At 34.0% G+C, this 12,620-nt stretch overlaps 1 protein-coding gene across 21 annotated transcripts in view; it reads right to left on the minus strand.

Moving 5' to 3' along the window:
* Positions 1-9,940, minus strand: part of tmem266 (transmembrane protein 266) — a 96,446-nt gene extending 86,506 nt beyond the window's left edge. For 8 of the 21 annotated variants that reach the window (XR_015525858.1, XM_087311186.1, XM_087311180.1 and 5 more), the window contains exon 1: positions 9,601-9,940. The gene's annotated coding sequence lies outside the window, so the exon portion shown is untranslated. 21 annotated transcript variants of the gene reach the window in all.
* Between the last annotated feature and the right edge of the window lie 2,680 nt (positions 9,941-12,620).

A 12,620-nucleotide genomic window follows, 5' to 3' on the forward strand; every position in this document is an offset into this window, starting at 1 on the left:
CAGCATATGTTTTATGCAGCGGATGCCCTTCCAGCTGCAACCCATCACTGGGAAACATCCATAAACACTCATTCACGCACATACACTACGGACAATTTAGCCTACCCAACTATAGATGAATTGGGTAAGCCAAATCGTCTGTAGTGTGTGTGTGTGAATGTGTGTGTATGGATGTTTCCCAGTGATGGGTTGCAGCTGAAAGGGCATCTGCTGCGTAAAACATAGGCTGGATAAGTTGGCGGTTCATTCCCCAGATTATTAAAGGGACTAAGCCTAAAAGAAAATGAATGAAAGAATGAAAATAAAACATTCTGAAGAAACCTAGTAACCACTGACTTTCATAGTATTCGTTTGGAATGAAATGGAAGTCAATGGCTGCAGGTTTCCAACATTCTTCAAAACATCTTCTTTTGTGTTGAACTGAATAAAGAAACTCAAAAGTACTGCAAGTCATTATTTTTGTTTGTTTTGGGGTGAACTAAGAGTCTTTAAGAGTCCCTGGCATCAGCAGACATTATTACAATACATAGGGAGGGGCAAATATTAAATTAGTTAACAGTTCACAATTGAAGTAAAGTTATTTATGCTGAGTGAGCACTATGTACACTAAGTACAACCCTCACAAATCTCTCTTTTAAACTCATATTTTTAATAAGAAGCTATATAGTAATGTATTTGTGCATATACATTAGATTAGTCAGTACTGAAGCCAAATCTGGAGCTTATTTAACAAAATAACTTATAATAACGGTCCAAAAACTAGTACACCCAAATTTATATGTTATAGGAAAATAAAATATTACATACAAATTTAAAAAACAAAAAAAATCAGGAGAAGCAGAAGAAGAACAAAATAAATTGTAGGTTGTAATATATTTATATTTATATATATATATATATATATATATACACACACACACATACACGCACAACAGTTCTGTCTGGTTCTCAAATCTGATTGGCTGATATCTGTGCGATATTCTGCAATATCAGAACTCCTACAGCCTCTTTATCCTTTGTGTATTACTCCGCCCACATACAACCAGACACTACAGATCTAAAGTTTAAAAGATGCACTTAACTGATTAACTGTCAGCTTATGATTTGAATCCGGAAGAAAGTAGTTCCTCATACAAAAGGGCTTTTGAGACTCTCCATGTTTGATTTAGTTTTTATATACACAATTATGCCGTCAAACTGTTGTATAAACGCAATATCACACAAGTAGCAGTGCGATATGGCTGTATATTGGCACTGGTGGGGGTACTAAGGCACTCGGCCTGCAGCCTCATGCCAACGCACGCCTCCCACCAGTGCAGATATACAGCCATATCGCACTGCTACTCGTGTGATAATGCTCATATATATATATATATATTTTTTTTTTTTTTTGCCAATATTTTGCTTGAATTTAATGCATTATTTCAATTTCCAAATATGTTTGGTGACTAAAATAATCAGTAAAATCAGTTTCATAAATCGGTTTTGTTTAAATGCACCAAAATATATTGCCTATTTACTAAGAAATGGATAAAAATATAATTATTTTCAAAATGGGCTGTACTCAGTTATGCTTAACTTTTATGTATGATGATAAATTTCTAAATTCTGTCAATTATTTTTAAATTTCATTAAAAAGCAAATTACATATCCTTTAAATTTATACAAAAAAAATTGTTATAGTTGTAGTTTTGTTGTAGTTTCACAATGAAAGTAAATCTGCTGAAATAAAAGTCAGTAAACCCATTGTAAATTGGAACTGTTAATTGGCAACTTGGTTATGATTTTGCACGTTTTCTAATCAAGCAAGCTCATTTGCGAAATGATTTTAACAGGCTAACTTACTTTTTTTACAATGCTTTTACTCACTTTTTAAGTTATCTAATCGGTTTTTAGAGTATGGAATTTTTTAAACATTATATTTTGAAGTATTTTGTATGTCTACATTAAAGAAATAATCAATAATCACAGAAAGCTGAAAATTCTGTCATCGTTTACTTTTACGACTTTCTTTCTTCTGCTGAAAATAAAGTGCTCCAGTTTCCCCACACAGACATGTGCTATAGGTGAATTGGGTAGGCTAAATTCTCCGTAGTGTTTGTATGTATGAATGTTTCCCAGTGATAGGTTGCAGCTGGAAGGGCATCTGCTGTGTAAAACATAAGTTAGTGGTTCATTCCGCTGTGGCGACCTCATACTAATAAAGAGACTAAGCCGAAAATAAAATTAATGAAAAGTTTAACAGGCTAACTTACTTTTTTTTAAACAATGCTTTTACTGGCTTTAAGTTATCTAATCACTTTTTTAAAAATGCGGATTCATTACTGTATATAAAATCAACAAAGGCGAAACTGTAAAAAACTAAGTTTTGTGCATCAGAGATTAATATTCAGACCATTTTAGAGTCAATTTAAATCTTTTATCCCAAATGGTGTCAGAGTTTATTTCATTTAAGTGTTTACTGTGTATCCCATATACTGAAAACATGGATTCATTGCTGTATATAAAACAGTACACTGTAAACGATTTCTTGTTAAATTAACAGTAAGTTACTGGCAACAATTATCCAGTAGCTGCTGTATTTCATAAAACAGTAACATTACTGTAATACTAATTACTTTAGTATTAGATTTACTGTAAAATGTAATACATCATTTTACTGTTTTCTTTTTATACTGTAACACCAATTACAGTAGTAATACACATACTGCAAAACTGAAAACAGTATTTTACTGTACATTTTTACCATGCAGAACTACGGTATTTTAACGTTACTTTCATTATTACTGTATAGTATTTTACAGTTATTAAATGTTATTTTATTGTATTTAACAGTGCTACTTTAAAATGAGCAAAAAAAGTTGCACAAATGTTATTTTAACTGTTTAAGAAATACAAGAAAAATAAAGAAACTGAAACTTTAACTTCACAATAAAAGTTTATTGTGTAAACCCTACTGAAACAGTAGCAATTATTCAATATAACACAGCAACAGAACACTAATGAAAAATTGATCAGTAAAACCAGTCAACAATTAATGCATCAAAAAGTATTACAATTTTAAAAACAGATGAAAATACTGCTACAAGACACGAAATGATGAAGGCCAAATGATGTTGTGGAAAAGGGACAGTGAAAAAGGGCAGGAGCACTTCTGATGATCCTGCAAAAACGACAAGCAGAGTCAATCACTGGAGTAAAAACTAATCATGCCTCAAATTATTTCATTCATTCAGAAACCAAACACAGCACTGCTGTTTTATATATATAAAACACTGTTTTTTATCGTTTTTGTTGGCAAAATACAGATTGTTGTCTATTTACAATTACACTAACAGTAATGGGGAAAAGATCAGTCAAGTCAACACTATTCAAGTGTCCACACAGGTATGTAAAAAATAAAGTCTCATCTTAACTTAATGTCTAACTCTGTATAGCATGAATATCTGATTCCATGACCACACTAGCGCTTCCATGAATTTAAGAGGGGTGAACACAGTTAATTCTGACCTTAAGAGGCTACATATTAAAAATAAATAAATAAATAAAATAATCTAATTTAACGTGACTAATGTTAATCAAGTACTTTTAGGCTTTTAACATGTGAAAATCTACTTCTAACTTACAGACAAGATTGCGTTAGAGAACATGAAAGCCATGGGTGATTTAAAAAAAATAATGCTAATGATAAGTTACTGACATTTGGTTCGCATAAACAAAGTAATCACTAAGCATTCATTTTTGGCAAAATCTGCCGAAAAGCACAGCAACACGATCAAATGTGTTAAAGTTGAGCAAAGAAATGAAGAGTAGTCAAGCAGTCTACTTCATGAAATGTTTGTGATAATATTTTGCGGTCAATTAGTATTACTGTATTTCAATATGCAGTGATGGCATGTCAGTGAGACAAATAAATATTATTACACCTCTCCAGTGACATTTCCTCAATTTAAATCATCATAACGTTACTGTGCACAGCATCAGTAAAACGTTAAGAATAATTTAAATACCAAATTTTAAAACAGTCACTGCTAATTACAAACTAAAATTAAAGATAGGCTTACAGAAATCCTGAATGCATGATAATATGAAGATTTATTACTCACTGATGTCGAAGCACTTCCAGGTTGTCAGAGATGTAGACAGGACAGAATATGTGCCATCAAATGAGCTCTTGTGCAGTCTTTGTTGGACATCAAGGTAGTATGTTCACCCACACTGTAAAAAAAAAAAAAATCTGTTATTTTACATGTTTTTTTCCCAGAAGTTAGGGTAATAGAGTCATTTAGTTAAGTGGTTTAAAATAATTTTATTTATTAAATACTTGCTTACCCATATATAGATGTAAAAGTAACCAAAATAAATAATTCATTAAAATGTGTGGGATACTAAGCATGTTTGGTCTACAGAGAGAAGTAAACATTTACTTTAAGCATTGATCCTAACGAATCTATTTCTGAACTACATCTAACCTCGCCTCGGAAACAGCATTTTTGAGCATTTAGATCAGGGGTGCTCAACCCTGTTCCTGGAGACCAACTTTTTCGCAGAGCTTACCTGCAACCTTGATCAAGAACACCTGTCTTTATTTACCAAGTGCTCCTTCAGATACTATTTAGTTTGTTTAGTTGCGTTTGATCAGGGTTGGAGCTAAACTCTGCAGAAAGGTCGATCTCCAGGAACAGGGTTGAGCACCAATGTTTAAGACAATAAAAAATAAGACATCTAGATGATATTTTATATTCAATCATTTGTGAAATTTAAATGACTTATATTCAGTATATACATAACATAAAATTAGAATAAGAATAAAAAATAATACTCTATGCCAAATAAAATACTTCAGATCTAAATAAAGCAGGTGTTTTTACCTAAAGGTTCCTTTCCTCCAGTTAGTTTAGTTGCAGATCCCTCCACATCTGTGCTTTATTTGGTTCTTGACTTAAGAGTAAATGGTGTCACATTCCAGGTCCATCACAATCTGAGCTAGAAAGACAATATGGCAAAAGACAAGACACATTTAAATAAGTCTCAGAATAAAATATTTAAAAGGATAGTTTACTTTTCTGCCACCATTACTCCATGTGTTTTAAATACATTTAAATTTCTGTTGAACACTAAAGCAGATATTTTGAAGAATGTTAGAAACCAGTAACTATTGACATCCATATTTGAACCAAATTTCTTTAAAAAAAAAATATGAGTTTGTGTTCAATGGAACAAAAAAATAATCTAACTATTTTGAAACAAGTGGAGGATGCCAAAGATGCCATTATTTTCATTTTTGGGTGAACTGTCCCTTCAATTCAAGTGTCACGCATTACTCATAAAAACTGATGTATCGCTTGAGAAAAACTAAATCAAGTACCTCCTGTGAGCAAGCAGAATCATTATGCCATTGTATTCAGCCAACTGACCCAGCCGAGGCTCGAACCAGCAACCTTCTTGCTGTGAGGTGACAGCACTACCTACTGTGCCACTGCGTCGCTTCTGGAAGAAGCAAAAGAGGTTATACATGAAACTCCTCACAACAAATCTGTGAACAACTTGACATTTTAAAATCTAATCAAAATGAGGAAGACATCCACATTACCTTGAATAATCAAGTGAGGAGAGATTGGTAGCATCAGTTTTTCAGCATCAATTGCTGTAGTTGCAAAAAAGATAAATATAATAAGAGTAAAATAAGACTTAACATTTAATAATCTAAATCTATGGTACAACCATACAAATCTGTATGGGGTTCAAATAAATTTGTATACAAATCATTCCCTACACCTGAACACCAAAAATAAAATGTACAATTGATGACACAATAACGTTATACAATAAGCTCATTAACCAGTGAGAAATAGACAATTAATATGAATTATGTTAATATTAACGTTAGCTTAAAAGACATCAACTGAATTTTATTATCAGCTCAATTTAATAAAACAGTTTAGACTTGTTTCATTGTGAGTTTAGTGTGAATAACTAACTTACAGTTTACAAATCTAACCATAATGATAACTTGGTCATAATGACCACATGAAGACCAGAGCTTACCTTAACGTTAAACGTTTAACTTTTCATGGTGACTTTGCCTTCATCTCAGTGTTGTGCTGAAATAGAGAATTCATTAATGCAGTTAACCCCAAGTAAAAGTTACGTTTTTTTTCAGGTAACTTAACGTAACTATGGTCAAAAACTCACTCAAGATAAACTCACTGTAATTACCTTATCTACTAATACCTCGCAAACACTACAAACACGGTCTGGCGTCGAATAACGTGACATAAGTAGCCTACCTAACTTACAGTACAATTAAAGTAACTTGGTTAATTATTTTAAATTACACACACACTACACGGAAATATACACAAAACAATCCTTTAACGAACAGAATTTGACTTTTAAACACTTACCGAGGATGAATTCACTGGAAGAAAAGGCGACAGGTGGATTTCAAATTAGAAGAGCCGTTGCTTGCCTGGTGAAGGTCGAATCGAGTCGGCTCGGCTTTATGAATCGGCTCCTTAGAACAGTAAAGAGTCGAGTCCGCCTAAACCCGATTCCTTTTTGTATATTATTGTAAGACACAACCATGAATCATTACTATTTCGTTATACTGCTCGGCCACACACATTTATACACATATTGCTGAATGTGCTTGTGAACACGTGTGATAAAATAATTCCCGAGCAAACGGTTCAATCCGATTCGGTGTCGTTTGTGTGCTGAACCGAACCAGTGCAAACGTGGTATTGATAAAATAGTAATATTGTTTTTTTCTTCTCACTTTACCAGCGAAAATATTACATATATCTGACTTTAACAATAAGAATAAGGTTCGCTTGAAGTGTTTTGAGAATTAATATTTTTTTTCTCCCAGGGTTCATTTCACACCAACAAGCAAATATAATGGCGGATGAGAAAAGCCAGATCATATCATAAATATTGCGTTTAATATGTCACGAAATGAAGTTTTAACAGTTTTTCATGCGAGAATGTAGTTCTTCCAAACTCAAATCTGTGGTTTGTTTATAGATATCATGTCTAATTTTAAGTGTGCTTTGCCGATAGGGGAGATTCTGACCTCCAGGGGTTGACGGCGCTCCATCACTCATGTATCCGGCAAACCTCATGCTTAAATCGGCCTAGACATTATTGAGACATGCCCTGTCTTCGATGACTAGATAATAAATGTGTTTTGAAATAAAGTTTTAACCGTTTTTCATGCGAGAATGTAGTTGTTTTAAACTCAATTCTGTGGTTTATTTATTAAGATAGTGCGTATTTTAAAATGTTGTTTTGAAAATGCGGAGATATGTGACCTCTACGGTGGCCAATATGGGCGCCCAATATTCTTGAATCCGTCTAAAGCAGGTTGCTCACTCTGACATTTAAGCTGACTTTGAAATCATTTTGTGTGTTTAACAGTCTTTGGTTACGTGAATCAATTTATTTTTGTTCCAATTTACGTTTTGGTTTAGCACAAAGTTATGTTTATTAAATATTATTTAATATTTCCATGTTGCCTTATAAAGTGCACCCAAAAATGGAAAACCAGGGGACAGTTTAATGCACTGAACAGTCTGAAGAAACTGGTTAGGTTATTTACTTCACAAAATAATTTGTCTAAAAATAAATAAACATAATAATCATAATATATAGTGTGTGTGGAGTTGTTCTTGGTCATTTGCAGTACTGTATTTAGATGCACAGTAACGGATTTTTCCCCAAAATTCATTATAAAATCTACAGTAACATACTGTTAACCATGTTTACAGTATAGAAAAGTTGAAAATACATTATTATACTGTGAAAACAACAATATATACAGTAACACACTGTGCACAGCTTATACAGTAAAAAACTGTTGAGAAATGCAGTATAATACTGTGAAAACAACAGAAATCGTTTACAGTGTACATTTACAATATTTACATTAAAATATATTTTTAAAATATTATAAGTTAAATAAAGTGCCCATTACAAAAACAGAGTCTTGTGCAATAAGCAGGATGTTTTTCTGATCGTTTTGGTACTGATCTTATTGTATAATTGCATATGGTTGAATGTAATTCATTTGTATGGTTAATTGATTTATTTTTAATGGAGAAATTAAGCTTGTGCAACATAAAGAGCACATATTTATGTCTATCTGACATGTTTTTGACTCAAACTATAACAAGAGCAAAGAATTTAACTGGTTTGACACCGAATGTCTAATGAATGTCAAACGTCTAACTTTACCACAGGAGTCAACGGCTTCTGGTAACAGAAGAAAGAAACAAACAGGTTTGGAACAGGTGAAAGATGAGTAAATGATGACAGAATTATTATTATTTGGCTGAATTATCCCTTTAAACTCAAATTGAGCTTAACTAATTGACCCATGCTTATACAGTGTATTGGATTTACTGAAAATGTGGATTCATTCCGGTATATAAAATCAAAAAAAAGGCAAAACTGTAAAAAATAAAGCTTGTGCATCATAGAGATAATATTTAGAATTTTTTTAGTTGATTTGAATCTTTTATCTCAAATGGTGTCAGAGTTTAATTGACTTTTACCATTTTTACGGTCTTGTGCAATAAGCAAGATGTTTGATCTGAACGTTTTGGTTCTGGTCTTGTTGTATAACTGCATATGGTTGAATTTAATTCATTTGTATAGTTAATTGATTTATTTGTAATCGAGAAATTAAGCCTTGTGCAACATAAAGAGCACATATTTATGTCTATCTGACATGTTTTTAACTCAAACTATAAAAGGGGCAAAGAATTTAATTAGTTTGACACCGAATGTCTAATGAATGCCAAACGTCTAACTTTACCACAGGAGTCAAAGGCTGCTGCTACAGTCTTCAGTAAACCTTCCTTTGTGTTCAATAGAAATAAACAAACAGGTTCGGAACAAGTGAAAGATGAGTAAATGATGACAGAATTATTATTATTTGGCTGGATTATCCCTTTAAAACACTAACTAGCAGCGTTGATACAACATGTAAAACAATAAACATCAAACTTTTCATTGTTTACCTCATAATTCGCACCATACGTGGTCCATTACATAAACTAGCGTCTTAAATTGAGCTTGTGTATCCTGATCGACCTGCAGTGCGTTACATGCGTTTTCCAGAACGAAAACAACCCATTATCAGGCATCTGAGGAGATGAGAATCACCTGAAACTGATTGCTGGGTTTGTTGTGTTGACCACGTGTCCAAAATACCTACAATGGACCTCCAGAAATCAAAGTTCGCAGATATGCCACTATCAGAAGTTCACTTCACAAGTTCACTTGAACATGCGTGCAGGAAAACATGGCGATGAACAACAAGCGCTGCGTGTCATTTTAACGCTACATTCAGATGCGCACAATAATACAGGCTACTACACTTGAAAATGGAAGACGTGTGTTGTGTTTCCCAGGCCTAAAGGAGCTCCAGCATGAAGTGAGGTCCTGCTATTGAAGCACTGAAGCTATCAGCACCATGACAGCTCGCGATTCAGTGATGCAATTAGCAAAAATAACAGCAAACACCCATTAAAGGCGATAATTGGCGACGGCGCGGATGCGAGAACGCGCACCCTTTTCCGAAGGTTGACCTACCTCGATTTACATCGTTGAAACTTTAATCGTGTCTCCCAAGCCCTCGTGTACAAGATACCGTGTGCCTTGCGGATGGTCAGAAGAGGCTTTATGCGTGAAGGCAGGTTCGCAGTGGTCAAGCGTCCGTTCAGCGGCTTATTTCGCGAATAAAGCGGACGACGAGCAAACCGTAACGCGAGCATCATCTCTCAGCGAGGTGCTATCAGGAGCCCAGACATCCAGAGAAAGGCATTGGCGTGCATTGTGTGTGAGTATATATGTGGCGCTGAGGGCTTTTCCCTTTCTCAAATCAAGCCAGCGTTGTCCATCGTGCCGCGATGCGATTAGACGCGATCGGATTGAAGCGTGAACGCCAGCATCGCTCCGTTATGTCGGAGGAAGAGGAGGAGGAGATTCATTACGTAGAGAAAACGCGTTTCTATTGGCTTTCTGTCCAAAGAGATGGCAAATGTTCTTCGGGATCACCGCGCATCCATCAAAACACCTGACCGCCGGTGCGCGCGCGCGGAAACGCTGCGCTGCGTCGTATTATTACGCGCCTGTCAGTCCGTGACAATCATAAACCTAAAACGCACACACAATTCAGTCTTGTTGAATACACGTCAAGAGCTGTCATGAGTCACGACTGAGCATATGGAGATGACAGAGGTGACACTGAGATGTGAGAAACGCGTTTCAACATGACTATTGATCTTCTACGGTGTGTGTGTGTGTGTGTGTGAGGAGACCAAGGAATAGAGAACAAAGCAAAGGGTCTGCTCTACTATGAGTTTCAGATACCATTATCAATTTCCTTTGGTTTAGATTTATCAGGTTTGCCAGACTTGCCACAGCAGAATGAACTGCCAACTACTCTGACAAATGTTTTTTGCAGCGGATGCCCTTCCAATTGCAATGAGTTTTAGATAATACTAGGCTATTGTATTACTGTAATTAGGCCTATTATTAAATATCACATTACTGTACACACTGCATATTTACACACTTAAAATAATTAGCTATCATTCAAGATCTTATTAAAGGGATAGTTCACACACAAATGGAAACCTATTCACAATTTTCTCTTCCTAAAGTGAGTACAAGTTCTTTATTTTGTTGAACACTAAAGAAGATATTTTGGAGAAAGTTATAAACCTGTAACCATTGACTTCCATAGTCGGAAAAACTACTATGGAAAGTCAGTGGTTACAGGTTTCCAACATTTTTAAAAATAACTTCTTTAGTGTTCAACAGAAGAAAGAAGCTCAAACGAGTTTGCTTCGAGTTAACAGAACTTCCAGATTCTGAGTGAACTATCCCTTTAAGTTTTTATGTCCAACCCTTGTCACACCTGTTTGAGTTTCGATCTTCTGTTGAACACAAAATAAGATATTTTGGTCAATGCTGAAAACCGGTAACCATTGACTTCCATAATATTTGTTTTTCCTACTGTAGGTGTCAATGGTTTCCGGCTATCTTTAAACTGTCTTTACTGTGTTAAACTGTATAAAGAAATTCAGAAAGATTTGGAACTTCTTGAGGGAGAGTAAACAGTGAGTAATAATTCTTAATTTTTGGGTGAACTAACCCTTTAAATCGCAGCAAATCAGTAGTTTTTTCAGTTTGAATTTCAGTAGATCATCTTGACAATGGATAAATTGGTAGGAAGGAAACAAAGTACGTCCGAATACAAATTTTGATTTACTTCCTGTTGAATTTTAATACTGAATTACAACATCCCACAATCTTGTGTGCTCCATTTCTGACAGGTGAGCTTGAAATAAATAAACATGATGTCTTAAAGTGGCGCTCGGGTGTTATTTTGTGTGTAAATGCACATTTTAGACCAAAGTTTTACACTTTTGATGGCATTTCCAGAAAGAAGTTAGTATATCAGAAAGCAAATAATCAATTGGTTATCACCAAAGCACTCTTTTTTGTTGTTGTCCATGATTAAATACTTTTGCTTTCTCAGAAAATGTGTCTGAAATTAGTTTTACAAGGTGCCCTCTTGTACAAACGCTACCTCTAGAACAATATTGAACGTTACTTTTCTTGTAAAGGGTAAAGTCATACTTTTTTATATATATATATATACACATTATTAGAAATGAGTTATTAAAACAATTATGTTTAGAAATGTGTTGAAAAAAATCTGCTCTCTGTTAAACAGAAAACGTAGAAAAATAAACGGGGGCTAATAATTCTCACTTCAACTGTGTGTGTGTGTGTGTGTGTGTGTGTGTATATATATATATATATATATATATATATATATATATACATACATACATACATATAAATATATATACATACATACACACACACACACACACACACACACACATGTATGTATATATATATATATATATATATATATATATATATATAGATAGATAGATAGATAGATAGATAGATAGATAGATAGATAGATATAGATATATCCACACACACACACATACACACACACAACAGTTCTGTCTCATTCTCGTATCTGATTGGCAATATAAATTATTAGATATTAAAGTAATATCACCACTCATACAGCCTCTTCACGCTTGTGTATTACTCCGCCCTCATAGAGTGGCAAGCAGAGGACTTCAGTTTGACAAATATTGCAGCTGTTGGACAACATAATGTATCTTTGAGGCATCATCTCGTCATGCAGTTGGGATGCACTGATACCAATTTTTAGAACCGTTATGATACAAAATAATCTGAGTATCGACCGATACCGATACTAATACAGATCTGATACTAGCACAGTTTTATAATGTAATACAAATTCTATACTTCTAATAACACACAATATCAAATTTGTATCGGCTAGAACAACCTTAGTTCCGTCCAAGTCTGATGTTGCACGCAAAAAAAAAAATTGTATTACAATTTATTACTTACTTTGAGTGCCTTGGACTTAAAATTTCAGTATAAATACACTACATTAGCTTTCAAAATGTCAAATACTTAATTATAAGTACTTTTCTAAAGTTATAGACATGTTTATAAAGGCTTTTTAATTTGTTCACTTACATTTTTTG

This window comes from Danio rerio, chromosome 25 (genome assembly GCF_052040795.2).
Source record: "Danio rerio strain M-AB ecotype USA chromosome 25, GRCz13ab, whole genome shotgun sequence".
NCBI lineage: Eukaryota > Metazoa > Chordata > Actinopteri > Cypriniformes > Danionidae > Danio > Danio rerio.